This window comes from Poecilia latipinna, unplaced genomic scaffold (assembly GCF_001443285.1).
Source record: "Poecilia latipinna isolate Pla-1442-1.1 unplaced genomic scaffold, P_latipinna-1.0 Scaffold2312, whole genome shotgun sequence".
In the NCBI taxonomy this organism is placed as follows: domain Eukaryota; kingdom Metazoa; phylum Chordata; class Actinopteri; order Cyprinodontiformes; family Poeciliidae; genus Poecilia; species Poecilia latipinna.
Window position 1 is genome coordinate 64,679 of NW_015114928.1, and position 11,894 is coordinate 76,572.

General features: G+C 40.1%; 1 long non-coding RNA gene across 1 annotated transcript; it reads left to right on the forward strand.

Annotated features, from left to right (window-relative positions):
• Positions 1-2,702: 2,702 nt before the first annotated feature.
• Positions 2,703-5,642, forward strand: LOC106937290 (uncharacterized). Its single transcript, XR_001422357.1, has 3 exons — positions 2,703-2,891; positions 2,973-3,068; positions 4,920-5,642. It is a non-coding gene; the product is annotated as an uncharacterized LOC106937290 (long non-coding RNA).
• Positions 5,643-11,894: the final 6,252 nt, after the last annotated feature.

An 11,894-nucleotide genomic window follows, 5' to 3' on the forward strand; every position in this document is an offset into this window, starting at 1 on the left:
GGGGGGGGGCTGTGTAAAAGTGCCTCACGATGAAATGTGTTGTGAATTGATGCTACGTAAATAAACTGAACTGAACACGTTTTCATTCAACACTTTGGGCGTTCTTAACAGTTCTGTTTCAAGTATGATGATACATTTCTTTATATTTTTGTCCAAATTCTTTGTTAAATATGAACAGATTCAGTGATCGACTAGAGCAAATGAACTTTGTTCTCAACAATCTTATATGATGAAGGAAAATCTGGACAATTAATATGTTTATAAGCAGAGATGTGTTTTTAAAAAAAAAACAAAGTGGTTCTGACAAATATATCATATCATGCATTAGCCTATATGCATACAGATTTTACACACACAGGCTCATTTTTTCCTGAATTCATTATGGAATCTGATCTACTGCATGTGCATGAAAGCTTAGTGGGAAAACATTCTGAGACATAATGAAAGTCATGACTCTAAACTAGAAGGTGACATAAAAACAATGTAACTATTCTTCATGTGGTGTGTGAGCAGCTACAAGCTGACTTCAAAACTGTAACATTCAAATAATCTACAATCTATTCTATTATAAGAATAGCGTAGAAGTTTGATACAATTTTCACAGTTACAGTGTGGTAAATGTAAGGCACAGGTACAAGTAATGGGAAAGGTTGCCTTCAAGTTTATCCAAATTACATTAGTTTTGGAAAATTCCTAGATTCACCAAAAACTAAAAATCAATCGCTGCCTGTAGTTACAGTTACACCGACTTGAATCATTTTGTGGATTTTTACCTTTTGATCATTTGTGCATAAATATCTAACCTTGAATGAAAGGGGTCTACCTGTACTAGAACTGGACTTTGGTCCCGAGAAGACTCACTGTTGTCCAGAAGGTTATCAACGAAGCCAGAAAGAGAATAGCTAAACAAGTGTATACACGCACACACACACACACATCCTTGTACTTTTATGCAAAATGAGAACTTTGTATTGACTTTCATTCATGTTAGTAACAGTATTTATGCCTAATTAAGAAATGTTCCCTAACCCTAACCATTACTAGTCTATTCCCAAACCTAACCTTAACCAAAACGTCATTCATACCTCTGAAGCACATGTGTCAAACTCAAGGCCCCGGGGCCCAAATCTGGCCCTCTCACAGCTTTTCATGTGGCCCTCAAGACTCCAAATTACATCATTAAGTCCCTCCAGTTTTTCACAAGTCCTCAAAATTCACACAAAATGCCCATTTTTTCTGATTTTACAGGAAATTTTCCTCAAAATTGGTCAAAAACGTTGGATTGCCTCAGCCTTACTTGATGTCAAGTCATAGTATATGATCGAAACAGCGAGTAATAAAAAGACATATTTAACATCATACATAAGATTTTGATTACAAAAAGCCACAAGAACAATCACAAAATCCTGGAGGAACAGCTATTTATACATATTTTAACAGTTTAACAGGTTTTACCAATACATTCTGGCACAACCGGACCTTTAAGAACTTTCAGATTTTTGATGTCGCCCAAAATAAAACTGAGTTTGCTCTAAAGATAACCAGTAGGACTGCAAAAAAAGTGGGAAAAGGTCCTCGCTTTCCAAAAATGACCTCTGTTTTTAGTAAATACTGTGAAAGTGGTCATCTATATGCAACACACAAACTAATTAATATCATGACTGTAACTTTTTCAGTGCATCATGAGCTGTGATTTCAAAAATCTTCTGCAAATAACCACACAGAGGAAGAGTTAAAGAGAAACCAGGTAAGTACTGAAAGATAAGCAAAGACCATCAGAGATTTTGTAAGAACAACTGTGTAAAAATACAGCAAACCTTTCACAACGAGCAAAATGCTAAACACTTCTGTCTTTCTACTGATAATCTTAGGAGGTGCTCCAGTTTCTAAAATGCAATCCCAGGTCCTTTTCTTTTTATACTTGATGAAAACATTACTACCAGTTTTTTTCGTTGTTCAGCTCAAGGTAAATCTCCATTTCTAAAGTTGGAACAAAGCTGCAGCTTGCAGACAGAAAGCCACTGAGCTGACGTCTGGGCGGTTTGTTGATCATACAAAGTTCAGAGGTGGCATCGGGTCACTACGCTGAACCGAACGACCAAAAGAGTTTTGCTTGTTGCATAAGATTAGAAATGTCATCTGTGAGTAACAGAAAGTGCTTCACCTAACCTACTGATACTTCTGATTTCTGCATTTACTTACAGCATATTGCTTGTCTTATAAGCATAATTCCACACTGAGGATGAAAACAATTCATGTATCAGATCTTAAAACGCGGCACATCGTGTTGCTACTGGTTTTATGTTCCCAGCGTCCACCTCAAAGCAAACCACGTACTGTGGATCCTCACTCAGTCAGCTGGCAGCTGCTAAACAAGATGGAAACGCAAACTGAAAAAAAAAATGTACATAGCCACTCTTAAGAATCAAATCCATTTTGAAGTAAATCAAAGCTTTAGAAAAGTGTTTTTGTCCTGCCTTGTTCAGGGGAATCTAAAAATAAAAATTTTTAAATTTTTAAGAATATACTTTCTTGGTGTTCTTCAGATTACACAATGCACAGCATCCTGGGAAATATCCTGTTCTTGTTTACAATGAAAACAGCGACAGGACTTTCCAGCCACTACGACTGGCACGATACACACTCCTCGTTCAAATTGCCGTTCCAGCTGTGATGCAACGTTTCCCCCAGCTGAGTATAAATGCGGTGACTCTCTACCTGCAAATCAAAGCGACGAGAAGCAACAACAAAACAGTCCAAACAGTCTGACTGTTTAGATGACAGTTAATAGGTAACCTGCCCAGAGAATGAGGACATTCGGTGTCGTACTCTCTGTGACTCTACTCGCCTTTGTTTGCTTTCAGAGGATCTCTGCCCTGCCATTTATGACAGTAAGAGCCAAAAATAATAATGCATGTTGCACATTTCTAAGTTTCCTTTCTTATATTTTTCTGTCTTTTTTTTTCCCCCAGAGTAATTTTATGCTCTTAAGCGTGCTTCACAATGAGCAGCCGGAGGAGGAGTTGAGTGACACTAGCGAATCACAAGAGTCATCAGAAATGTGGATGGTACGTTTAGCTGTTTGGATGTAAGAGAACGAGATAAGATGGAGATTTTAAGAAAACGTCTGGGAAAGAACTAAGATCCACGCTGCAGTACTCCAGTAATTTTTTTTAACCGATAGTGTTTTTCTCTCGTTTTTTTTTTTTTTTTATTTCCCCAAAAGTCAGCATCTACGCTATATGTATAATCCAAAACACTGAAATAGCCATGATGCACCAGCAGGTGGCGATGACAGTGATATTAATGACATCAAAAGACAACAAGGCTAAGCAGCTTTTGTTTCCTTTGTCACCGTTCCCTGTCAGTCATTAACTTCTTCAGCACATGTCTGAAATTTCATCAAAACAGAGCGGAGACGTCGCGAGCGCAGATTGGAACTTTGAACAGATTCAATTTAAAACTGTTACTGCGCGGTTAAAAAGTTTTGGAAAAATGAACAAGTGTCTGACACTGAAAGTTAATGAAAATGAAGAGACCACTGCACTGAAACCTGTTGAAAACCTCGTGGTTATTCCACCAAATATTGATTTCTGAACTCTTCCTGAGTTAAAACATAAGTATTGATGTTTCTAAATGAATATGAACTTGTTTTCTTGGCGTTTTAGATCTGAAACCACTTTTAAATGATTTTAGCCATTTCTCATTTTCTTCCAATAAATACAAGATTTTTGCTTGGAATTTTGGAGACATGTTGTCAGTAGTTCATAGAATAAAAGAACAATATTCACTTTGGTCATACCTATAGAGAGTAGAATCAGAGAAAGAGATCATTTTAAGTGGTGTCATTTTTTTCCAGAGCTATGCATATAATAAAAAGAAATCTAGATGGTTGTACAAATTTCAAAAATGTGATCCTCACTCATAAAATCCAGATCAAAGTAGAATTTTAATTCTGTCAGTAAAATCTGTGAATTTTCCCTCAACTTGTCTCCCACCCATGAACAAAAATGTTCTTCTCATCAAATTGTTTTGATGGCTTTGGCAAATATTCAGTTTTTAATTTGAAGCCTACAGTAAAGCCAAATGTGTTATGGTCAAGCTATAAGCAGATGGTGGCCAGTAATGGATTCTAACGAAGATTAAAAAGAAATACCCAGATGTGAAATAACTAGATCAAATCTGTGTTTCCTGCACTGGGACACTGACACACACATGCACAGCAGTCAGTCAACTCAATATCCATCAGAAAAGCCCTGTTTAAATTCTCCATTCATTTGTTTAAAATCTAAAAAAAAAATAAAAAAAAAAATAAAAAGGAACACATTATTGCCCATACACTATAAAGAAATATTTCTACAAATATGTTTGGTCTAGTTTCTAGTGCAAATTTCTTAGTACACTTGAAAAAAACAAAACTGACTCAGAAGTAACTTTTCAGCAAGAAATAGAGGCTCGTTTTAAATCACTAAATCCTTAATATTGATGAAAAACTACTAGTTCCGGCGTCAGATAATTACACTTATAAGATATTTTCCCCTTGCTTTGAGTGAAATAATCTGCCAAGGGAACAAGTACTTTCGTCAATATTAAGGAACTGACTTAAAACAAGCTCTTCTCTTTCTTGCTGAAAAGTTATCCATTAGCTAGTTTTGTCTTACTTCAAGTGTACTAGGATATTTACACGAGACACTAGACCAAAAATACTTGGTAAGATTCAGTGTTTTTGCCGTATAGAGAAAGTTACTGAATAATAAAGCCTCATACTGATGAAAAATCTATCATTTAATTATTGTGAGATCTCCTGACCTGACGGCTCGTTACACCCCAAACACTGTTCTTCGTAGACGTGTTGTGCTGCGTTCAAGGATCCGCCATTTGCAAATACCTGGACTCATCTTCCTCGTCTTTTCACGCAGATGCCGTACGACATGAGGGAAAACAATTACCCTGGCCCCGTCAGATGCCGGTTCTGCTGCGGCTGCTGCCTGGCTGATGTCTGCGGCTTGTGCTGCGACTGAAATTCCGCTGCGCTCAGAATTTTAGCTGCTGCCACTGATATTTATTCCTGTTGTCTTCAATTAAACACGCGACGTCACCGAATGCATTCGTAGGTTCAGACGCCACATCATTTTCCGCTTGCTGTCGAGCGCGGAGAAAGAAATTGCTGTGGAAAACAAAACAAAAAAAATAAAAAAATAAATAAATTAAAAGCTAAACTCACTATCCGTTGTGTGCTTTTTTGTTAATCATTTGCCTGAAATGTCTTAACTTTCACGAGCAGACTTGAGCGCGGAAGGCCTCAGAACTTCAGCACAGTCACACGATTTCCATCGCTGGTGCTGTTTAGGAGATAATATCCTGCGTTGGCGTCCAACAAACAATACTTCCAGCAAAAATATTATCTTCCAAGGGAGTTGTGCTGTCCAAGTGCAAACCGAGCTCGGCTTCGTGGCGGTTCACTTATTATCCAGCAGAGAACAGGGAGGTATGGCGAGCTGCCACGGCGGTGTGGATATTATTGTGTTGCTTTCAGCTTGGCTTGATCGCGCCTCACAGCTCTAACAACCACAGAGGTCAAATAAACAGCCTGGTGTTAAATTTGCACAAAAAAATAAAAAGAAATGATTAGGGAACACACAGACTCGGACAAGCCGTGTGACAGAGTGATGAATGGTGAGACTCCGTACAGAGAGGTCAACACGTTTTAAAGTGACAGGCGGAACAATAGCCAACCTTTGGTTGCTGGTTAAGCTTGTGTGGGTTTTTTTTTTTTTTTTTTTTTACTTTAATTGCCCCTGCGCTCGCAGTAGTGCACATGCATGCAAAAACACGCATTTGCTTGCATCCACGCACGTGCACAGACTGGCTGTCTGGAGCAGAGCGAGGCTTTCTGCTCTGATCCCACCCTCATGCCGGGCCTCGCAGGGGAGCGGCGTGGCGTGCCAGGCCTGCCTCGCGTCCAGACGGATGCCCGTTGCACACACCCCACCGTTCCCCGCTTTACCAGCAAGCGCCTGCTGCCAAACCACACAAGGAGATAGTGAATGAATGCAGAGGGTTCTTAGTCGGCTTCCTCTCTCTCCCTCACACACACACACACACACACACACACACACACGCACAGGCCGTGCGGTTTAGTCTTCTCATTCATACCCACATACACGCGGAGGAGATGCAGAGCAGAGCAGAGCAGGCAGTAATTAGGGGCCCTTTTCATCAGCGCACTGCACTACAGTAGCTCCATAAATCCTCCCGCTGGTGTTTTAAAGAACAAACTAAAATACCTTCGTGGTAAACAGGAATTTTACAGAGGCAGAAGGGCAAACAAGTAGAAGAAAAGAAAAAAAGAGGAAAAAGCAACTGGGTGTTTTTAAGGAAAACCTCTGTGGAGATGAAGTGTGATGATGGCCCGCGTCCGTCTGCGTGTGTGTTCGTCCGCTCCAGTTGGAAAGTTGGTAACTGGAGGAGGATGTCACGGGAGCAAATCCCAAGTTTTTCTTTTTTTTCTTTGTTTGAACTGATTGGGTATTATTTTAATATATTAAAAAATATATATGATGCTGATTTTTCTATGCAAGAAGCACATTTTCCCAAATGTCACTTGCTTAGACAGATTAAGCTAATATGCTAGTAGTGGTAGACTGAATTCTCACAACAAAAAGAAAAAAAAAAGAGGAATTGGCTATGTAATAGTACCTAAAGGTTTGTAAATCTTTCTTTATATATATATATATATATATATATATATATATATATATATATATAAATTGAAAGTCTTCAGACAGGAAAGTAGGTAATGAGAGAGGGAAGACATGCTGCAAAGCTCACCAGGCTGGGAATTGAACCTGTGACCTCCACATTGAGAACTAAGGCCTTGTTGTGTGTGTTGTGCTTAACCCCTGGGCCTCCACAGCACCCCAACATGATTGTTACTATTTGACCAATTATCAACATTATTTAAATTGCTTTGTTTAATTTTGCCATTTGTAAATGAAAAACAACAGTTTGTTCTAATTTATCCCACATAAGGTCAAAAATCTATAAGCGTTAATTGGACTCGTTTACATTCAGTCAAAATATGACACTACAAGCTTGTCTAGTCTGGTTTTGCGTAGAAGTAAGTTTACCCCATAAACAGCGGGCAGCAGGAGGGTCAGGTGTACCTGTGGAGGTCCACTGCTTCTTAGTGTTCTGGTTGGCAAAAAGTAAACTTTCTGATAGCGTTCTCTTACTTGGTTTTTGACAGAGACGTACTCACCGTTCTTCCCTCGCCCAATTGGAGAATTATTTTATTTGATAGATGAACTAAAAAGTGAGGAAGTCAAGATTTGGAGATCGAGCACTCGGCATATAGACGTCTTGATCGATGAAAGTAAAGAAAGGTTTATTTACAATATTTTTACAGATTAATCATCACTTTCTATACTTTGTTGCTAGTACCGGGAACAGCCGAAACCAGATTTAGGTCAAAAGGCAGCAAGCAGACTCACATTATCGAGCCGTGAGGTCAAGACCTCGACTTCAGCCGGGCTGATCTGATGCTTTTCCACAATCCACGGATGATACAATTAAATGTGCTGTGCGGAGGAAGATGATGTCTATGATGCATGCGCCGCTTCCTCCGAGTTCCTCGGAGATACTTAGGTACAACACCCCTCCGCAGTGACTGTACTCCCTCCTCCTCACCATACCTTGAGGGGGCAATAAGACCTGGCTTCTCATTACGAAGGTAACGACTGTTTTTACATGTGGATATGTATGGACGTATGTTTCTCCAACAGACCCTCCACACGGAGGCAAAGGTTGCACGGGAGGCATGCTGCTGCATAATCCAGCCTCGAATGAAGGCCTGGTTGGGGGGATAAACATTCCTGGACTATGAAGCCCTCTTTTTACCCCCTACTGTATTCATACCCACTTAAAATCTACTCACCCGCAATGCAACATTTGGCTCAAGTGAATTGGCCCCCCTGAAACCGACACCGCACCACTACACAGCAACAATATCCTGACTCGTAGCAGCCACAAGTGTCAACCATGTCTCTCATACAATCCTTCTGGGCCCTTATTGAGCACATAATATCCAATTCGACTGGCCTTAATATACTTTAATAAGACCTGCTTTTGATTAATTCTCCCCTGAAACCGGTAGTAGCACAGCTACCAGGCAGTGGGCACATATAAAAACAGAATGAATGGAGCGGGGCTGCCAGAGAGTCAGGAGAGGGAAACAGGAATCCTTGTGGATTTGTCCTCACCAGCTGGCACTGTGGGCCAATATAACGGCCACGCGTATGGCTCTCAGAGCAGCAGTAAGAGGAAATATTTGCCCGTTTCCGTAATGTGTTCAAGTTAGGGAGTGTGATTCGGTTCATGCGCGTCGTAAAGCCCCCCGTTCGTATCACATCCTGAGTGGAAGAACCGAGTTAGCCCTCCGTTGTATTCCCCCTCAAGCAAACAGGGACAATGGCCTTGTGTTGTGTTTGGATCCCAGAGCGGAAGAAAAAGCCAGGTATTCCGGTGGAACGTGGAGTTAAATAAGCTCTGAAAAAAAAGTTCAAACTGCGCCCTTAGGAGACGTCGCACAAGGCCGGTATAGAAGGAGTCGTCTGTTCCGAGGTTTGACGGTAACAAAAATAGAATAAAATGGAAAAAATAAAAGAATTTCCACAACCCACCTCTGCACCTGTTCAAATGGATCCCAACTGGATTGTATACACTGACTCATTACGGATCGTTCATTATTCCCCCAGTTCTCATTCCGGATTTACAACAAAAGTAATTGTGCACATGCACTTCAATCATATGTGTCAAAAAGCCATCTGCCGGCATTAACGTGTAAAGTGTCCGAAATCTGCATACTCTGTCCAGCAGGTGTGGCGGGAGGTGCCCGGGCTGCACGCATCAAATTAGCAATTTAACAGATTTAGCAGCTCGCCGCTTGTCTGGCTATTAATCTTTTTACAATTTCCTTTTTTGAATAGTTCTGCAGCAACGCAAATAACTGTCACATGCAATCAACGTTTATTGAAGGCCGTGTTTGTTTAAGGGATTAAGCTTGTTACATAGCAACTCCAAATGCAACTCCCAAATCCTGCACTGGCAGATGGATCACATACTTGCAATTAGGAACAACTCTGGCAATAACAGCCACTCATTATTGCCACCATTTAGCAAGGTTGTACACACCATGATTTCTAACATATGGCAAAGCAGTTGGAAATGTTAAGATCCACAACTCCGCTGACACCACTTCTTGTAGCTGTCATGGCAAATGCGATGCCTGAGCCATATAAAAAGTTATTGATTCCACATTTCCATCAACTCTAAGGGCAAGTGATGGCTTATTATACAGTTATTAAAAAATAACATTATTACAATAATTTTTATCCACGGCAATTGGGGCTTGCCCAGCCCAGTGTCATAAGTTCCATTTCTGCCGCTCTGCGTCGGAACCTATGTGTCATAAGTCCCACATATGCGATTTGAGGGCCGCTGTACGCAGCCATACAGAAGTATTCCTTCAACTTGTTAACTTTTATGTCATGTTAAAGCCACAAATTTCAGTGTGTTTTATTGGATGTTTCATGTGGCAGACCAACACAAAAGTAGTACATAAATGGGAACTGGGAGGGAAGGTTTTCTATCTCTTTGTATCCGGCTCTTCCTGACTTCAATCTAGAATCAGCCTTTTTGCTGCCGCTTGGACTCCAACTCCCTCCGAGGGAACGTCTCTACCGGCGTTCCACATCCAGAGATGGAAAGTTTTACCAATCCTTCTTTTCCAGATAGCTCCAGTTTGAAAGATGAGCAACAGTGACCACCAGCTTTGCCACAGATACTCAGTTTGGTGTTTGGTTTGATCCCCATTACTCCATTCTAGCTCTGGTTGTCTTTCTGGATGATAATCCTGCACCCCAGTCTGAAACCTATTGCCTCCTCAAATAGATTTTCTTCCTCTACTGCCCAATTTTGAGCTCCATCAAACTTCTCATCAACTTTGAGCAGCCTCTTGTCCCATGATGAAAAGTAACATGTTGTTTTTGCTGGTACATTGTTAGCCGCCTTCTCCATGTTTTCTTTGGTCAATTATGTGGCTTCCAGGAAGCTACATGGGATGTCTAAAGCCATTCTTTTAACAACTGCTTTCTTCTTGCCACTCTTCCATAAAAGCCAGGTTCTTGGAGTGCATGACTAAATGTTTTCCTGTCAACAGTGTCTCCCAGCTCAGCTGTGGATATCTGCAGCTCTCATCATGGGCCTCTTGGCTGCTCCGGTAGTCAATGTTCTTCTCTCACCCAGCCAATATGTTTTGGGGAATGTCCTGGTAGAGTTTCAGGCATGTCTCTGTCTTTCCATCTTCAGACATTGGCTTGAACATTGTTTCCCTGAGATGTTCAAAATTTGTGATATATATTTTAAATCTAACCCTGCTTTAAAATTTCCCACAACAATATAATTGTCATATATATATATATATATATATATATATATATATATATATATATATATATATATATATATATATATATATATATATATATAACTTCTTAAATAACATTTCAGCTATTTTTGCAGATTCTTTTTTACTGCACTGATATACTTTTTTGTAAATAGTCTTATGTTTTCAGTGTTTGATACACATGCACATTACGTACATTTTTGAAAACATGACCCGACAACGTGAACATCCCTGGGATTGTGGGTCCAATATGCCTATTCCTAAAATCTACACAGTGTTTTCTGTTATAGTCTTGTATAGGATTTTATTTTGATTATTGCTGCTGTTAATCTTACTTCCTTATATATATTTTAGCACTTTTTTATGAACTTTAAATAAAATTCTGGGAAAACCGAAGAACCCGCTGCACTGAACCTCAGTGAAAGCCTCTTTGTTCCACCAAATATTGATTTCTGAATTCTTTAACTCAATGTTATACCAATGAGTTAAAACATTGGTATAGTTTCTAAATTAACATGAACTTGTTGTTTTTGCATTGTTTGAGGTCTGAAAGCACTGCATCTTTTTCGTTATTTTGACCATTTCTGATTTTCTGCAAATGAATCATAATTTTTGCTTTTGTAGATGTATTTTTGCAAGGTACTGTGCATGAATTTTGTGCAAAATACACAACTCGCGATACAGGCAATTTTGCACCAGGCCGCATAAAAAAAATAAAATAAAAATGAAAAAAAAGGCACACGCTGCTATCACTGACTGATCTATACAGTTTGAAGCCCACTGGGCCATTTCCTGTTGGTGGTTTCACTTGTCGGGCCTTTGAAGCCGGCTTTAATAATAGGACCCAACAGAACTAATGAAAACGCTCTCTTGTCGGATTAAAAGGGAGCTTCAGTCTCAGCCACCCAACCGCATTTCAGCACAAACATTAGGAGCACGCGGAGGAGGCAGGCGTACACGCAGCGCACAGAAGTGGTTTTACCGCTCCTTCTGATGTGCGCGTGACGCGGGTCAACTCTGTTCACGGAGCGGAGTCACGCGCCCCGTTTCGTCGCGTGACAATGGAAAAAAACAATCAAGGTGAAAGCAAAAAAATAAATAAAATAAGTAAAAGGTAAATCGAGACGTGGATGTCTGTTCACCTGAATGTGCCGAAAAATTCTGGGGTTTTTTAGCTTTTTTTTTTTTTTGGTTGTTTGTTTCCCCCTCGCCCTCTTCCTGGATGCTTTAATGTGTGCCTTGGTGGCCGTCTGCTTAATAAAACTAAGTTTAGTGGTGTTCCTCTCGGTGAGACTTTAGGTTTAATCCCCCTCCTGTCTGGAGCAGTGACAGTCTGGCCCCCAGAGGATGACATCTGTGAATCGTTCATTAACTCGTAATCAGCAGCAGATGTCCACAAAAAAAAAAAAAAAAAAAAAAAAAAAATCTC